This window comes from Amblyraja radiata, chromosome 7 (assembly GCF_010909765.2).
Source record: "Amblyraja radiata isolate CabotCenter1 chromosome 7, sAmbRad1.1.pri, whole genome shotgun sequence".
Classification (NCBI taxonomy): Eukaryota; Metazoa; Chordata; class Chondrichthyes; order Rajiformes; family Rajidae; genus Amblyraja; species Amblyraja radiata.
This window is the reverse complement of record NC_045962.1, coordinates 71,681,195-71,694,723: the sequence shown is the minus strand read 5'-3', so window position 1 is coordinate 71,694,723 and position 13,529 is coordinate 71,681,195. Positions and strand designations below refer to the sequence as shown.

Here is a 13,529-nt window from a genome sequence, read left to right as displayed (position 1 = left end):
ACAAATAAGATAAGTTATCTTTTACCTGCTGTAGCTGCTAGGGAGCATATCAAAGTAAATGAATGCTAAGCTATCCTTGTTTGCACGGGCACTGAGACCAGTTTCTGTGGATGCCAGCATTACCTAGTGCAGGTACAAGTATTATTTGGATCTCATCTCATTCTGAACGTAACATTAGTTACAACTGTATAACTTAGATAAGAAAAGATCACCAGGTCAGGCAAGTATGTTTGCAAGCTAAATCAAAATGATGCTTGCAACATACCATTGTCCCCAAGTGCTACAACTATTGTCTATGTCCACCTTATTTACCTCTTTCTTAAAGATATTCAGCGTTTTAAACAGGGCTGTGGGAGTCGATACCCAAAACACCCGGATCCGACCCCTGGGTATAATAATTCTAAATCTGCTATGATGACATTACACAAGATGGCATTTCATAAGAACTACAAGAATCATCAGACTAACTTTTAATACCCATGTCCTCAAAGTTTTGAGTCTAATGGTTGTAGCTATCCTATTGTGGCTTTTTTATTGTTTATTCATGAAAAAAAACATAATTCATTATGCTAAAAGGAAAAAAAATACATATAGGACTATGATGAAATTAAAATTCCATTTAATTAGATAAAAATTATAAAAGCATTACTACTACATTTATTAAACTAAGGCCACAGGTATGAGCTAAATGGCTAAATTAAGCCCCCAAAAATTCTCAAGTGCAATAGAAAATAAAACTAAATGCATAGGTAGTTAAGTTTGCTACAAAAGTACATACCTAAAATTTATTATTAACGTCCCTAGGAAAAGAATTGCTTCTGCCAGATCCTCTTTCATTGAAGCCTTTAAATCTGATTTAATTATTTTCAGTGCGGAGAACAGTTTCTCCACGCTGACCTGAGTGGGTTGTATGGCTGTTACTATCATAGCTGGAAATTTTACTATTTCTGGATAAGCAGAGATGATTTCTTGTACTGTAAGTTTAGATGAACAATCATATTTCTCTTACTTCTTTTAAACCACCAAGAAAACCTTGCTTGAATTCCATCAATTTCACATCAAAAGGCTGCCTTGCTTTGTTCTCGACTGTTCCATTTTACCTAAATATTTTGGAAAATCTGACTCTTCATCATTTGGAGGATGAGAAGGATTTGGTACTCCCATCTTCATTTTGTGGTTCTGACTTTTCAGGTAGTAGCCCTTTTATCCGAACTACAACATCACAGAGGCCCTCTTTTGCTTTAGCAATTTGATCTTCGCTCAACAAGATTCGGTTCATTGGATCTATGTAGACAGCAGCTAATTTTCAAGTAGCAGACCCACTCTTTTCTTCATTGATGATACAATTCCTTCATCAATTAATCCTCCAGCTTTGGATAGGTGAAATATTAAATGTTTCCACTCCCATAGGAACGAACCAGGAGTTAAATCCTCTGCTTGCAGTTTTTTGGTGACAGCAAGCAGAGCTTCTAATTGTGATATCAATCTCCATTGACTTTTAGTCAGTAAGACATTGGGATTATCAATGTCTTCTAGAAAGGGTTTTAGGTCAAGCAAATGCTTAATCATCATATCTGTGTTGCCTCAGCGAGTTGCTTGGTCCAAAATAGCTCCCATTCCTGCACGTCTCAGCAGGATAGCATCAATTTTAGAGGTCCTGGCTTCTGTAGCTACTTGCCTCACGATGTGATTTCTCAATCTCTCCGGTGGAAATAAAGAGTGCGTTATGTTTAAAAAGTGGGATTGTTTCTGATTTACGTAGTCACTGAAATTTATGTTGAGGTTGGAGTCGGGACTTTTTTACCGACTCAGACTAAAGCAGCACCAAAATTGCTCTGACTCCACGACTCCGACTCCACAGCCCTAGCTTTAAACAGAGATCAGGAGAGAACTCCCAAAATTAACGACACGGTGGCGCAGCGTTAGAGTTGCTGCCTTACAGCGTTTGCAGCGCCGGAGACCCGGGTTTGATCCCAACTACGGTTGCTGTCTGTAAGGAGTTTGTACGTTCTCCCCATGACCAGCGTAGGTTTTCTCCCACACTCCAAAGACGTACAGGTATGTAGGTAAATTGGCTTGGCAAATGTCCTAGTGTGTGAAGGATGGTGTTAATATGTGGAGATTGCTGGTCGGCGTGGACCCTGTGGGCCGTAGGGCCTATCTCTAAACTAAACTAATTCTAATGCAAAAACTAAATGCAAAAACTAAAATCAATGCAAAAAGTCATGTTAACAAGAGCTGTACTGAATGTACTTAATTTCAGTGCTTAATTTCTAGACTAGTTGTAATAAGTTCAGGTGAATGGCACTGAAAAAGAAACAGCACAATGGAACAGAGTCTCCACACCTAGGAGACAAATTTTGTGTGAACTGAAACAATCAGCCCAGAAAAAGATCAGATTCAGCAAAAACTCTCCAGACTTGTGTATCGCAAGTTTGAAAAACAGACAAGCTTAAATTAGAAGACACAAAATGCTGGAGTAACTCAACGGGTCATGCAGCATCTTTGAGAACAAGGATAAGGAACGATTCAGGTTGGGACCCTTCATCAGACTTAAAGCTCAAATTCAGAATTCAAGCTTAAATTTACATTACGCCAGAAGTTACACATTACAAAAGGTCATGGCACTCTGCTGTATATTTCACTTAACACCCTCAAATTTGCAGCAGGGCTGACAATCAAAGCACTTTAAACACCGGAGGACAAACTAAGCATATTATCACAGCTGTGCTAGGCAATAATAATTAACTGAAGTCATTAGAATGCAAGTATGTGGGTTTACCATTAGGCTTCAAATAAAAGTACCAACTGCTATCTTCTGTGCATATTCATTCCCCTGTAAGCAGAAGACACATAAAGTTGGATTAAGTCAGCGGAGGGACAGGCAGCATCTCTAGAGAGAAGGAATGGGTGACGTTTCGGGTCGAGTCCATTTTTCAGCCCTGTAAGCAGATCAGCTGAATCACAATCCATCAGGGCTCCCACCCAAAAATAATGTCAGGCCTGCATCCAGAATTCAAGGTGCAAAACACAGTTACAAATTGAATAAATAAGAGACACAATGCACTTACTGAATGGTGAATGTGGCATTCTTACCATGCAGAGGTTATTAGATACATTCCCTCTCCATTCCGCTCAATTCTATTCCAGTGTTGTGCTGTGACATTGAATTGAAACATTAGCTCAGGTTCTCTCCCCACAGATGCTACACGGTCACTCTTATTATTTCTGCACCAGCGGTTCTGGTCGCCCCATTACAGGAAAGATGTGAAGTCTTTAGAGATGATGGAGTTTACCAGAATGCTGCCAGGGTTAGAGGGTTTCAGCTATTGGGAGAGGTTGGATAGACTTGGATTGTTTTCTCTGGAACGTCAGAGGTTGAAAAGAGACGATAGAAGTATATAAACTTATGAGAGGCTTAGATAGGATAGACAGTCACTAACTGTTTCTCTTCCTACAGATTCCTACCTTCTGAATATTTCTCGCATTTCTGTTTTCATTATTATATTTGCTAACAGCTGTTATTACTTTAATCAGAAATTGCCTGCCAAAACTCTAATCATTAACCTGCAGCTGAACTTAATGCTTGAATAAACAGATGGTGTAATAAAATTGAAAAGAAATAGTTAATGGTAAAACCTGGAATCTTTACTGTTTTGTTTGACGAGTGTTAATCATAATTGCACCATACTCTCGGGATTGGCTCACGTCCCAATGTTCAGATAGTGGTTTTAATATTTATCTCCAATTTTAAGGTGCAAATTGAAAAAGATGACAAATTGTAAAGTCATAGAGATCTCGAAGAAATGGTGTCACATCTCAGGTTCAATGCAAAGCAGTAAAGAGTAGATCGGGAACAGCACCCCATCCATTGAAATGAAAGACAAACCTTGTAACATGAAGATAGACACAAAATCCAGGAGTAACTCAGTGGGACAGGCAGCAACTCTGGAGATAAGGAATGGGTGATGTTTCGGGAAGAGACCCTTCTTCAGACTTGAATTCCTTCTCTCCAGAGATGCTGCCTGTCCTTCTGAGCTACTCCAGCATTTTGTGTCTATCCTTGGATTTAAACCAGCATCTGCAGTTCCTTCCTAAACATGACTACATATTAGGTTCAGGTTCAGGCTTATTATTGGCCCATGTACTGAGGTACAGCAAAAAGCTTTGTTTTACATGCTATGCAAACAGATCAGTCAAAACTAAAGTACAATAGATAGAGCTAAGGGGGAGATACAGTGTACAGTATGTTGGTCTGAGCATTGTAGCACATCAGTTTCATAGACTAAGTCCAATGTCCACAATGAGGTAGAGGTGAATCGAACAAAATCCTGGCTTAGCGAAGGACTGTTGAGAAACCTGAAAAAAGTGGGGAAAAAGCTGTACTCGAGTCTACTGGTGCGTGCTCTCAAGTTTCTGCACCTTCTGGTGGACAGGAGCAGGTAGAAGAAGGAATGACCAGGAGAGACAAGTCTTTGATTATGTTGGCAGCTTTTCCGAGGCAGCTTGAAGTGTCGATGGAATCAATGATGGGGAGTTTGGTTTGTGTGATGGACTGGGCCACATCTCCAACTCTCTGCAAATTCTTGCGGTCTTGGGCAGAGCTGATCCAAAACCAAGCTGTGATACAACCTGACATTATATTTTCTATGGTGCGCCCGAATAAGTTGTTATGAATCACTCTAGACATGTGTCACTACACAGTAAATATGCACTCCATTTTTATAACCCTGTATTACAGTTATTAATGTATTGATTTTTTAATTATATTGTATTGACGGGCCCCTTAATCTGTTGCAAGTAAGAATTTCATTGATCCGTTGTTGGTACATATGACAATCAAACACTCTTGAAATACCAAAAGCATCAGAGATTGATGGTGTCGCAGTCAGTGAATGTCATCACCAGCCCACTCGTACATAGTTAAGAATGATAAAAGGGTGGCATTGCAAATGACAGATGACAATTCCATGTGCATCACCTGGCTTCACCATAGAGGAGTCCAACAGACAGGGATGAAGCCTTTGCCCTGCAAGCAGTTCTACAGTAGCTAGAACAGTAACATCTTCCCAATCATATGGAACCTTCTCCTATTGTGCTCTACTACTATGTATATTTAACCCCACCAAAACCCATAGTGGAAATGAGCATGTTCCAAATTTCAATCAGGTTGTTAAGGGTTATCATAGTCAGATAGATAGGTTTCAGTCCTGTCATTGAGAGTCCTTCCAGGCTTAATCACAAGAGCTGAGGCTCTATAAGGCACTGGTCAGGCCGCATTTGGAGCACGGTGAGCAAATTTGGGCCCATTTCTGAGGATGTGCTGGCTCTGGAGAGGGTCCAGAGGAGGTTTACAAGAATGATTCCCGGAATGAGTGGGCTAGCATATGATGACTGCTTGACAGCACTGAGCCTCGACTCGCTGGAGTTTAGAAGGGGAGACCTTATTGAAACTTACAGAATAATGAAAGGCATAGATAGAGTGGATGTGGAAAGGATGTTTCCACTGGTGGGAGAGTCTAGGACCAGAGGTCACGGCCTCAAAATTAAAGGGCGCTCTTTTAGCAAGGAGGCGAGGAGGAACTTCTTTAGTCCGAGGAATCTGACTATTTTAATCTGTGGAGCTCATTGCCACAGAGGGCTGTGGAGGCCGGCAGTTGATATTTTGAAGGCAGAGATAGACAAATTCTTGATTAGAACGGGTGTCAAGGGTTATGGGGAGAAGGCAGGAAAATGGCATTAGGAGGCAGAGATCAGCCATGATTGAATGGAGAAGTAGACTGGATGGGCCGAATGGCATAATTCGACTCCTATAACTTGTGAAGAGCTCAATCACAAAGAGCTAAATTCTAGGAAGGTGAAAGGAGAAACAGATAATGCCAAGGCACCATTTCTGCATGTATAACAGCAAGCAGCCAAAGAAAAGCTAAGGAAAATAGGATTAAAAGAAAAACCAATGTGGCTAGAATTGCTCCTGACCTGAAAGTACTCCAGTTAGAAAACTTCCTTCAGGAATTCCTAGAGCCAAATTCATGAACTTAATATCTTCAGCTGCTACATCAATGATCTTCCTCCAAGATGAGGAAATGTCCAATGTACAGCTCCTCTATTAATGCAGTGTGTAACATTCATGTTGCATCAATCCTATCCACAATGCTTACATGATACAGATGATCCAAACACATTTAGGTCACCCCACATCATCACAATACTGATGTAAGCAACCAGAATATTCCAAAGGCTTGATATAACTGAGAGAAGGCACAGGTTTCACTAGATGCAATGCCCACACCTTTATTCACACAAAGGGTAGTGGGTTTATGGAACGAGCTGCCGGAAAAGGTAGTTGAGGAAGGTACTGTCGCAATGTTTAAGAAACAGTTAGACACGTACATGAATAGGACATGTTTAGAGGTTTATGGGCCAAATGCAGGCAGGTGGGACTAGTGTAGATGGGACATGTTGGCTGGTTTGAGCACATTGGGCTGAAGGGCCTGTGTCCATGCTGTAAGACTATGATCCATACCCTTTATTTCAAAACTAACAAGGCTGCAGGATGATTGTCAGGATGCACAGTAAACAATAAGAACAACTGCTACCTCTCGACTCCGCAGATTCCATCCTAACTTCCTGTGCTCTCTATAGAATTTGCATCTCCCTGTAGGATATGGGCTTCCTCCTGGCCCTACGCTTTCCTCCCACATCCCAAACACATGCACTTGTGTGAGTTAATTGCAGTGAATGGACACTGTTGTTCATTAAGTCATTTAGATGCTGATGTGTTCATGGATGTCGAGAAACTAAAAAAAACAAATGAAGTTTAATAAAATAAATATTTCCCACCAAATTGTTAGTAAACAAGGCAATGGTCAGAAGGGGACTATAGTAACATGTGGAGCCTTCCATGTTGAAACCAATGTCATTATTCATTGTTCCAGAGATTAACCCAAACAGCTGGAAAGACTGAGGAAGGGTCTCGACCCGAAACGTCTCAAGATGCTCTCTGACCCGCTGAGTTACTCCAGCTTTTTGTGTCTATATTCAACTGGAAATAGCTTAGTTTCATACTGATATTATGCCTGAACCACATCAGAGAGAATACTTCTAATCCGGTCTGAGTGCTAATGTGTGCATAGTTTTGGAATTTGTGCATAGTTTTGGATGTAGGCAAGTATATGCTCAGTACCAAATTGCAATGCCTAATGTCATTCAAGTAGAAAGCAGCCCGTATTCATCTCTGCTGGATTCAAACCTTTGATAGACATTTGATAGACATTAAGTGTCATTTAATGTCTATCAAATGAGCCTTATGTAAATAAGAACATTATTTAATGGAAATCTTCCAAACAGATTCAAAATATTTTATACTTTCTTTAATTGCCGTAAATCACAATCTTGGCAATTGTCCACGTTCCATTTATTTAAAAACAAAATGTGTCCATTATATACTTGGAGCATTGCATGCAGTTCTGTGAACAGGAAGGATGTGGGGGCTTTGGAGAGGACGCAGAGGAGATTTACCAGAATGTTGTCTGGATTCAAGGGCTTCAGCACAAGGAGAGGTTAGATAAAGTTGGATTGTATTCTCTGGAACGTCAGAGCTTGAAGGGAGACTTCATAGAACAATATAAATGTATGAGAGGCAGTCAGAACCTTTTTCTCAGGGTGAGGTGAGAAGGGGAAAGTGTTTTTTACACAGAGAGTGGTGTGGGGTGGGGGCTGGAACACATTGCCAGGAGTTTTGATGAAGCCAGATATCTGTACCTGTGCTGTATTGTTCTATGTCCATTAGTTGGCGTCCCTTCTGTCATGCTACGGTTGCTTTATAATCACGGGGCCTAATCAATTAACCCAACCCACTTAATTCTCATTGCATTTTTTTTCTGACATCGATCGATTTGCCAATCCGTCGTGCGTTTCAAATATTTTTAAATAAAAGCGCACCTCAACGCCCTCAGATCTGCACCACTAATAGAAACGTTTTGGAACCCGATACTTATACACAAACAAAGCAAGCATTGTCATAGTGTCTTACACACAAATACATTCTAAGAGGGATGATTGTCAAATGAAATAATAAACTTCATAAGTGTGGTAGCTGAAGATTACATTACACATAAAAAGCAGATAAATAGAGCTTGGGACACTGACTGCTTTACTGAGTTTGGGGAATATTTCCCTCTTAAAACTTGAAGCTGGGTTGTTATGTGTTCAATGTAGTTGCGAGTTCCGAAGTAAACCGGCGGTGGCAGAAGAAAAAACTGATGGGAAAACTCAATAGCCCCGAACTCAAAACAGTCCCCGGCAATAACAAAGACCTGACTTAATACCAACGACAAAAACAAAGCGAGTGTGCAATCTGAAAAGCGTGCCCGCGTTTTGTGTCGACCCGATGGTCATAAATGTTACACGCGTTACATTTAATCTTTTTATTTTTAATTCCATTTTCGTAAGGTAAGAGTTGGCACTGGTACATGGATGAGTCCAACAGGTGTTGTGGCAAAATGCAGCTTGCTTCCCCTTACTCAACGCTGGCAGCAACAACAAACTGAGACCGAGGCAGATCCACATCGCTTGTGTGTAGTCTTTGCAGCGCTGGGTCCGGTTGCAACATGCACACACAATCAAAATTCTGTCTTATATGCATTCAGATATTGTATACTTTAAACTGCATAATACGATGCATATTCTACACGGAATCTAGTGAGGGTGCATTGGTCACCACATGAAATCCATTGACTCGCAATCACATTCATCGTGGCTAATCAAACCGAAGCTCACCTTATCCTGCATTGAACGCTCGCTAAAGCAGCGGAATCCAAACAAACGCGTCCGCTAAAGAATCCTGGACTCCCCCTCAGCGTTAACGCAGCCAGCAGAGAAACTTCTGCTGTGCAGTTGCGCATGAAACATGGACTCGGGAACTGAGCTTGGATCTGCCCAACCCCACTGCTGTATTTGCATATCAGACCCAGGTCCGAAAAAAGTTTGGAAGTTCGCACCGTCCTCGCGTCGCTCACGGTCAATTTCACCTTGCAACTTACTTTGCGTGGAAGTGACTCTGCCGCTGTACCTGGTGTAACAATTATTAAAAACCCGCTCCCATCTGCGGAAAGAAAACAGCATTATAACATAATTGTCAGTCGCGTCGGGGAATGTTGCCGACTGCAGGAGGACGTTCTAAGGGATGCACTGAAGCTTGGTACAGCCAACGCCAAGGGGAGGACAGTCTATGGTCCTTCCGCTGCTGGACATGGGGGGCAGGGTGTGGTGGAGACGCCTCTCAAAAATAAGGGAAGGGATTCCATGCCAGTGGGCCACATGAGTGGCAAGGGTGTGGGGGGGGGGGGGGGGGGGGGGGTAGATTTGTGTAAACAGTATTGAATGGGTGTATAGCCTCCGAGAATGTTGGATGGAGTCTTGTAAGGATCATGTAGAAACATAGAAAATAGGTGCAGGAGGAGGCCATTCGGCCCTTCAAGCCAGCACTGCCATTCATTGTGATCATGGCTGATCGTTCCCTATCAATAACCCGTGCCTGCCTTCTCCCCATATCCCTTGACTCCACCAGCCCCTAGAGCTCTATCTAACTCTCTCTTAAATCCATCCAGTGATTTGGCCTCCACTGCCCTCTGTGGCAGTGGAGGCCAATGATCACAATGGGGCCATCCACAGTGTACAGATACATGATAAAAGGAACATTGTGAATAACATTTAGTGCACGATACAGCCATTAAAATCTGATCAAAGGTGGTCAGAGTCTCCAATGAGATAGATAGTAGATCAGGACTACTCTCTTGTTGGTAGGATGGTTCAATTGCCTGATGACAGGGCCATTTGACTACATTTGGCCCATATCTCTAGATTTTTGCAATCCATGTACCCATCCAAATGTAGCTTAAAGTGAGAGGAAAAACAGTGTAATGCAGACAACAGGGCAAGTTTTTATTTGCACAGAGTGGTGAGTGCGTGGAACACTGCCAGCAGTGGTGACAGAGGCAGAGTGGTGAACTTGCAAGAGTTATTGAGTCAGACAGTATGAAAACAGGTTCTTCAGCCTAACTTGCCGATGCCACTAAACATGCCCCACCTACACTGGTCCAACCTGCCTGCATTTGGCCCATATGCCTCTAAACCTATTCTATCCTTAGAGCTGTCAAAATGTTTCTTAAACATTGTGATTGTACCTGCCTCTGGCAGCTCGTTTGATATACCTTCCACCCTTTGCGTAAAAAAAGTTGTCCCTCAGGAGTGTTTTTTTTTTTTGAGTAAGTGCAGCACTGAGGCTTTATTCAAATGGTAATATGGTTAGTTCAGTGGTAATTATTGACATGAATGTATTGTACAAAACTGTGCAACATAGATTTATCCAGGAGGTTTACACATTGGTTGGTGACAAACATTTAAAGTTATTGGTTGCGTTAGATAGTGGGAAACAAGTCCAATCACAGCAAGTTTTACAGAGAGTGTATCTTTTGTTGCATCGTAACGCACATCTTTTCCCAATATACATCAAAGGAATTGTGATATATACACTAAAAAATGGTTCTGACTAGTCTCGCAGATAGACAAGGGTCGGCGGGGGCGCTACCAGCAGCGTGTTAGTCAATTATAATTTTTTTTTTTTTTTTTGTATGTCCAAATGTTTGTTTTAATGTCTCTCGGTGTGTGGGGAGTGGTGAGGGGGAAACCGTTTTTTGGTCACCTCCTCCACGGAGAGGCGACCTTTTCCATGCCGCCTCCCTCACAGCCTAACACCAAGGATTGACGGGCCCGGAGCTTCAGCAGTGGGCGCAGCGTGAACTTTTAACCGTAACAAATTTTTTTCACATGTTCTGGCAGGTTTGCTTTAAAAGACAAGAAGGGTCTTGACTTGAAATGTCATCTGTCATACCCATTCCCTCCACAGATCCTATCTGATCCACTGAGGTTTTCCTCCAGCATAGAGCAACAAAGGAAGACCCGGTGTGGGTGGGGGGGGGAGAGTAAAGGAGGACCTGGCCTGGAATACTTTAGAACTTTGTTGCTGCCCTTTATGTGGCAACTCTTTGCATACCTTGGGTATGAAAAGCAAAGAATTTAACTGTGACCTGTCTCATGTGAAAATAAAGTATTCATCATTCACTTTTATTTCACTTTAAAAGAGATTTAATATGAAAATCAGTATAAATTCTGCTACTATGTTCAGAATAAAAGCATCACATTTTATCCAAGGCATTAAAAGTTTTTTTTTAATGTTTATATCCTCCTCAAGTGTAGGTGTTGATCATCATAGAAACATAGAAACATAGGAAATAGGTGCAGGAGTAGGCCATTCGGCCCTTCGAGCCTGCACCGCCATTCAATATGATCATGGCTGATCATCCAACTCAATATCCCGTACCTGCCTTCTCTCCATGCCTCCTGAACCCCCTAGCCACAAAGGCCACATCTTACTCCCTCTTAAATATAGCCAATGAACTGGCCTCAACTACCCTCTGTGGCAGAGAGTTCCAGAGACTCACCATTCTCTGTGTGAAAAATGTTTTTCTCATCTCGGTCCTAAAGGATTTCCCCTCTATCCTTAAACTGTGACCCCTTGTCCTGGACTTCCCCAACATCGGGAACAATCTTCCTGCATCTAACCTGTCCAACCCCTTAAGAATTTTGTACGTTTCTATAAGATCCCCCCTCAATCTCCTAAATTCTTGTGAGTACAAGCCGAGTCTATCCAGTCTTTCTTCATATGAAAGTCCTGACATCCCAGGAATCAGTCTGGTGAACCTTCTCTGCACTCCCTCTATGGCAATAATGTCCTTCCTCAGATTTGGAGACCAAAACTGTACGCAATACTCCAGGTGTGGTCTCACCAACACCCTGTACAACTGCAGTAGAACCTCCCTGCTCCTATACTCAAATCCTTTTGCTATGAATGCTTTCTTCACTGCCTGCTGCACCTGCATGCCTACTCTCAATGACTGGTGTACCATGACACCAAGGTCTCGCTGCATCTCCCCTTTTCCTAATCGGCCACCATTTAGATAATAGTCTGCTTTCCTGTTTTTGCCACCAAAGTGGATAACCTCACATTTATCTGCATTATACTGCATCTGCCATGCATTTGCCCACTCACCCAGCCTATCCAAGTCACTCAAAGTTATGAAGAGGTAGGACACTGATGATTCATTCCATATCAGGAATAATCAAAACCAGGGAGAGTTTAGAATCACATGTATACAAGACATGACCGATGCCGGAAATCTGAAAATAAAACAAAATATTGGAAATACCTTTACAGTATTTGTAAAGTGTGAAGAGGAGTTATCGCTTCAGGTCAGTAATCTTCCATTAGTAACGGGTAAAAAGACGGAACAAGAAGGCTTGTGATAAAAGGCAGAGGAGATTAGCAAAAGAGTTTGTACCATTGAAAGCATTTCACAGGCACCCATCGTGGGAAGGGCAAGGATTACTCAAGGCAAGAAATAGGTTGGAACAGTGTTTACATGTATTACTTGCAGCTTCTCAACACTGTAACAAAACCAACAATGTAAAAACATACCAATATATAATTAAGCAGTGAGTTGTTCTTGTTGCTGCATGTTTTTTCATTCCAATGTTAGTTACAATCAAAATGACATCAAGATTTAGTTGGGGTTTTGATTTAAATATGTAGTAGATCATTGGTTCATACCAAAACACAGATGTTATAGTGAACCAGGAAAGTACTTGCTTTATCAAAATAATCAATGAACAATTAAGGAGAGCTAGCTAAGATGTAGAAACTATTTACAAGGATGTTCAGTCTGAAGAAGGGTCTTGGCCCAAACCATCACCCATTCATTCTCTCCAGAGATCCTGCCTGTCCTGCTGAGTTACTCCAGCATTTTGTGTCTATTCACAAGGATTTTGCCAGGACTCGAGGACCTGAGCTATAGGGAGAGGTTGAGCAGCCTAGGACTTTATTCTTTGGAGCACAGAAGGATGAGGGGTGATCTTACAGAGGTATACAAGATCATGAGAGGAATAGATAGGGTAAATGCAGTTTTTTCCCCAAGTAGGGGAATTGAGAACCAGAGGACATAGGTTTAAGGTGAGGGGGCAAAGATTTAATAGGAACCTAAGGGGCAATTCTTTAAAAAAATAAAAGGTGATAGGTGTATGGAACGAGCTGCTGGAAGAGGCAGTTGAAGCAGGTATTATCACAACGTTTAAGAAACATTTAGACAGGTACATGGATAGGATTGGTTTAAAAGGATATGGGCCAAACCCTGCTAGGTGGGACTAGTGTAGATGGGGCATGTTGGCTGATGTGGGCAAGTTGGGCTGAGAGGTCTGTTTCCATGCTGCATGACTTTATGAGAGGATATGACGTATCATTCATGGTCAGGAGCAGTATGGAACACAACCATGCATTATGAAAGTAGTAGGAAGGAGCTGCAGATGCTGGCTTACACCGAAGATAGACACATAATTCTGGAGTAACTCAGCGGGACAGGCAGCATCTGGATCTCGACAGATACAGTGGCTTGCAAAAGTATTCATACCCCTTG

General features: G+C 41.9%; 1 protein-coding gene across 3 annotated transcripts in view; it reads right to left on the bottom strand.

Moving 5' to 3' along the window:
* The window catches only part of lypd6b (LY6/PLAUR domain containing 6B), a 154,524-nt gene extending 145,560 nt beyond the window's left edge, over positions 1-8,964 (bottom strand). For 2 of the 3 annotated variants that reach the window (XM_033024729.1, XM_033024728.1), the window contains exon 1: positions 8,782-8,963. The gene's annotated coding sequence lies outside the window, so the exon portion shown is untranslated. Of the gene's footprint in view, positions 1-8,781 lie in introns of all 3 variants that reach the window. The other variant, XM_033024730.1, reaches the window with a different exon arrangement.
* Between the last annotated feature and the right edge of the window lie 4,565 nt (positions 8,965-13,529).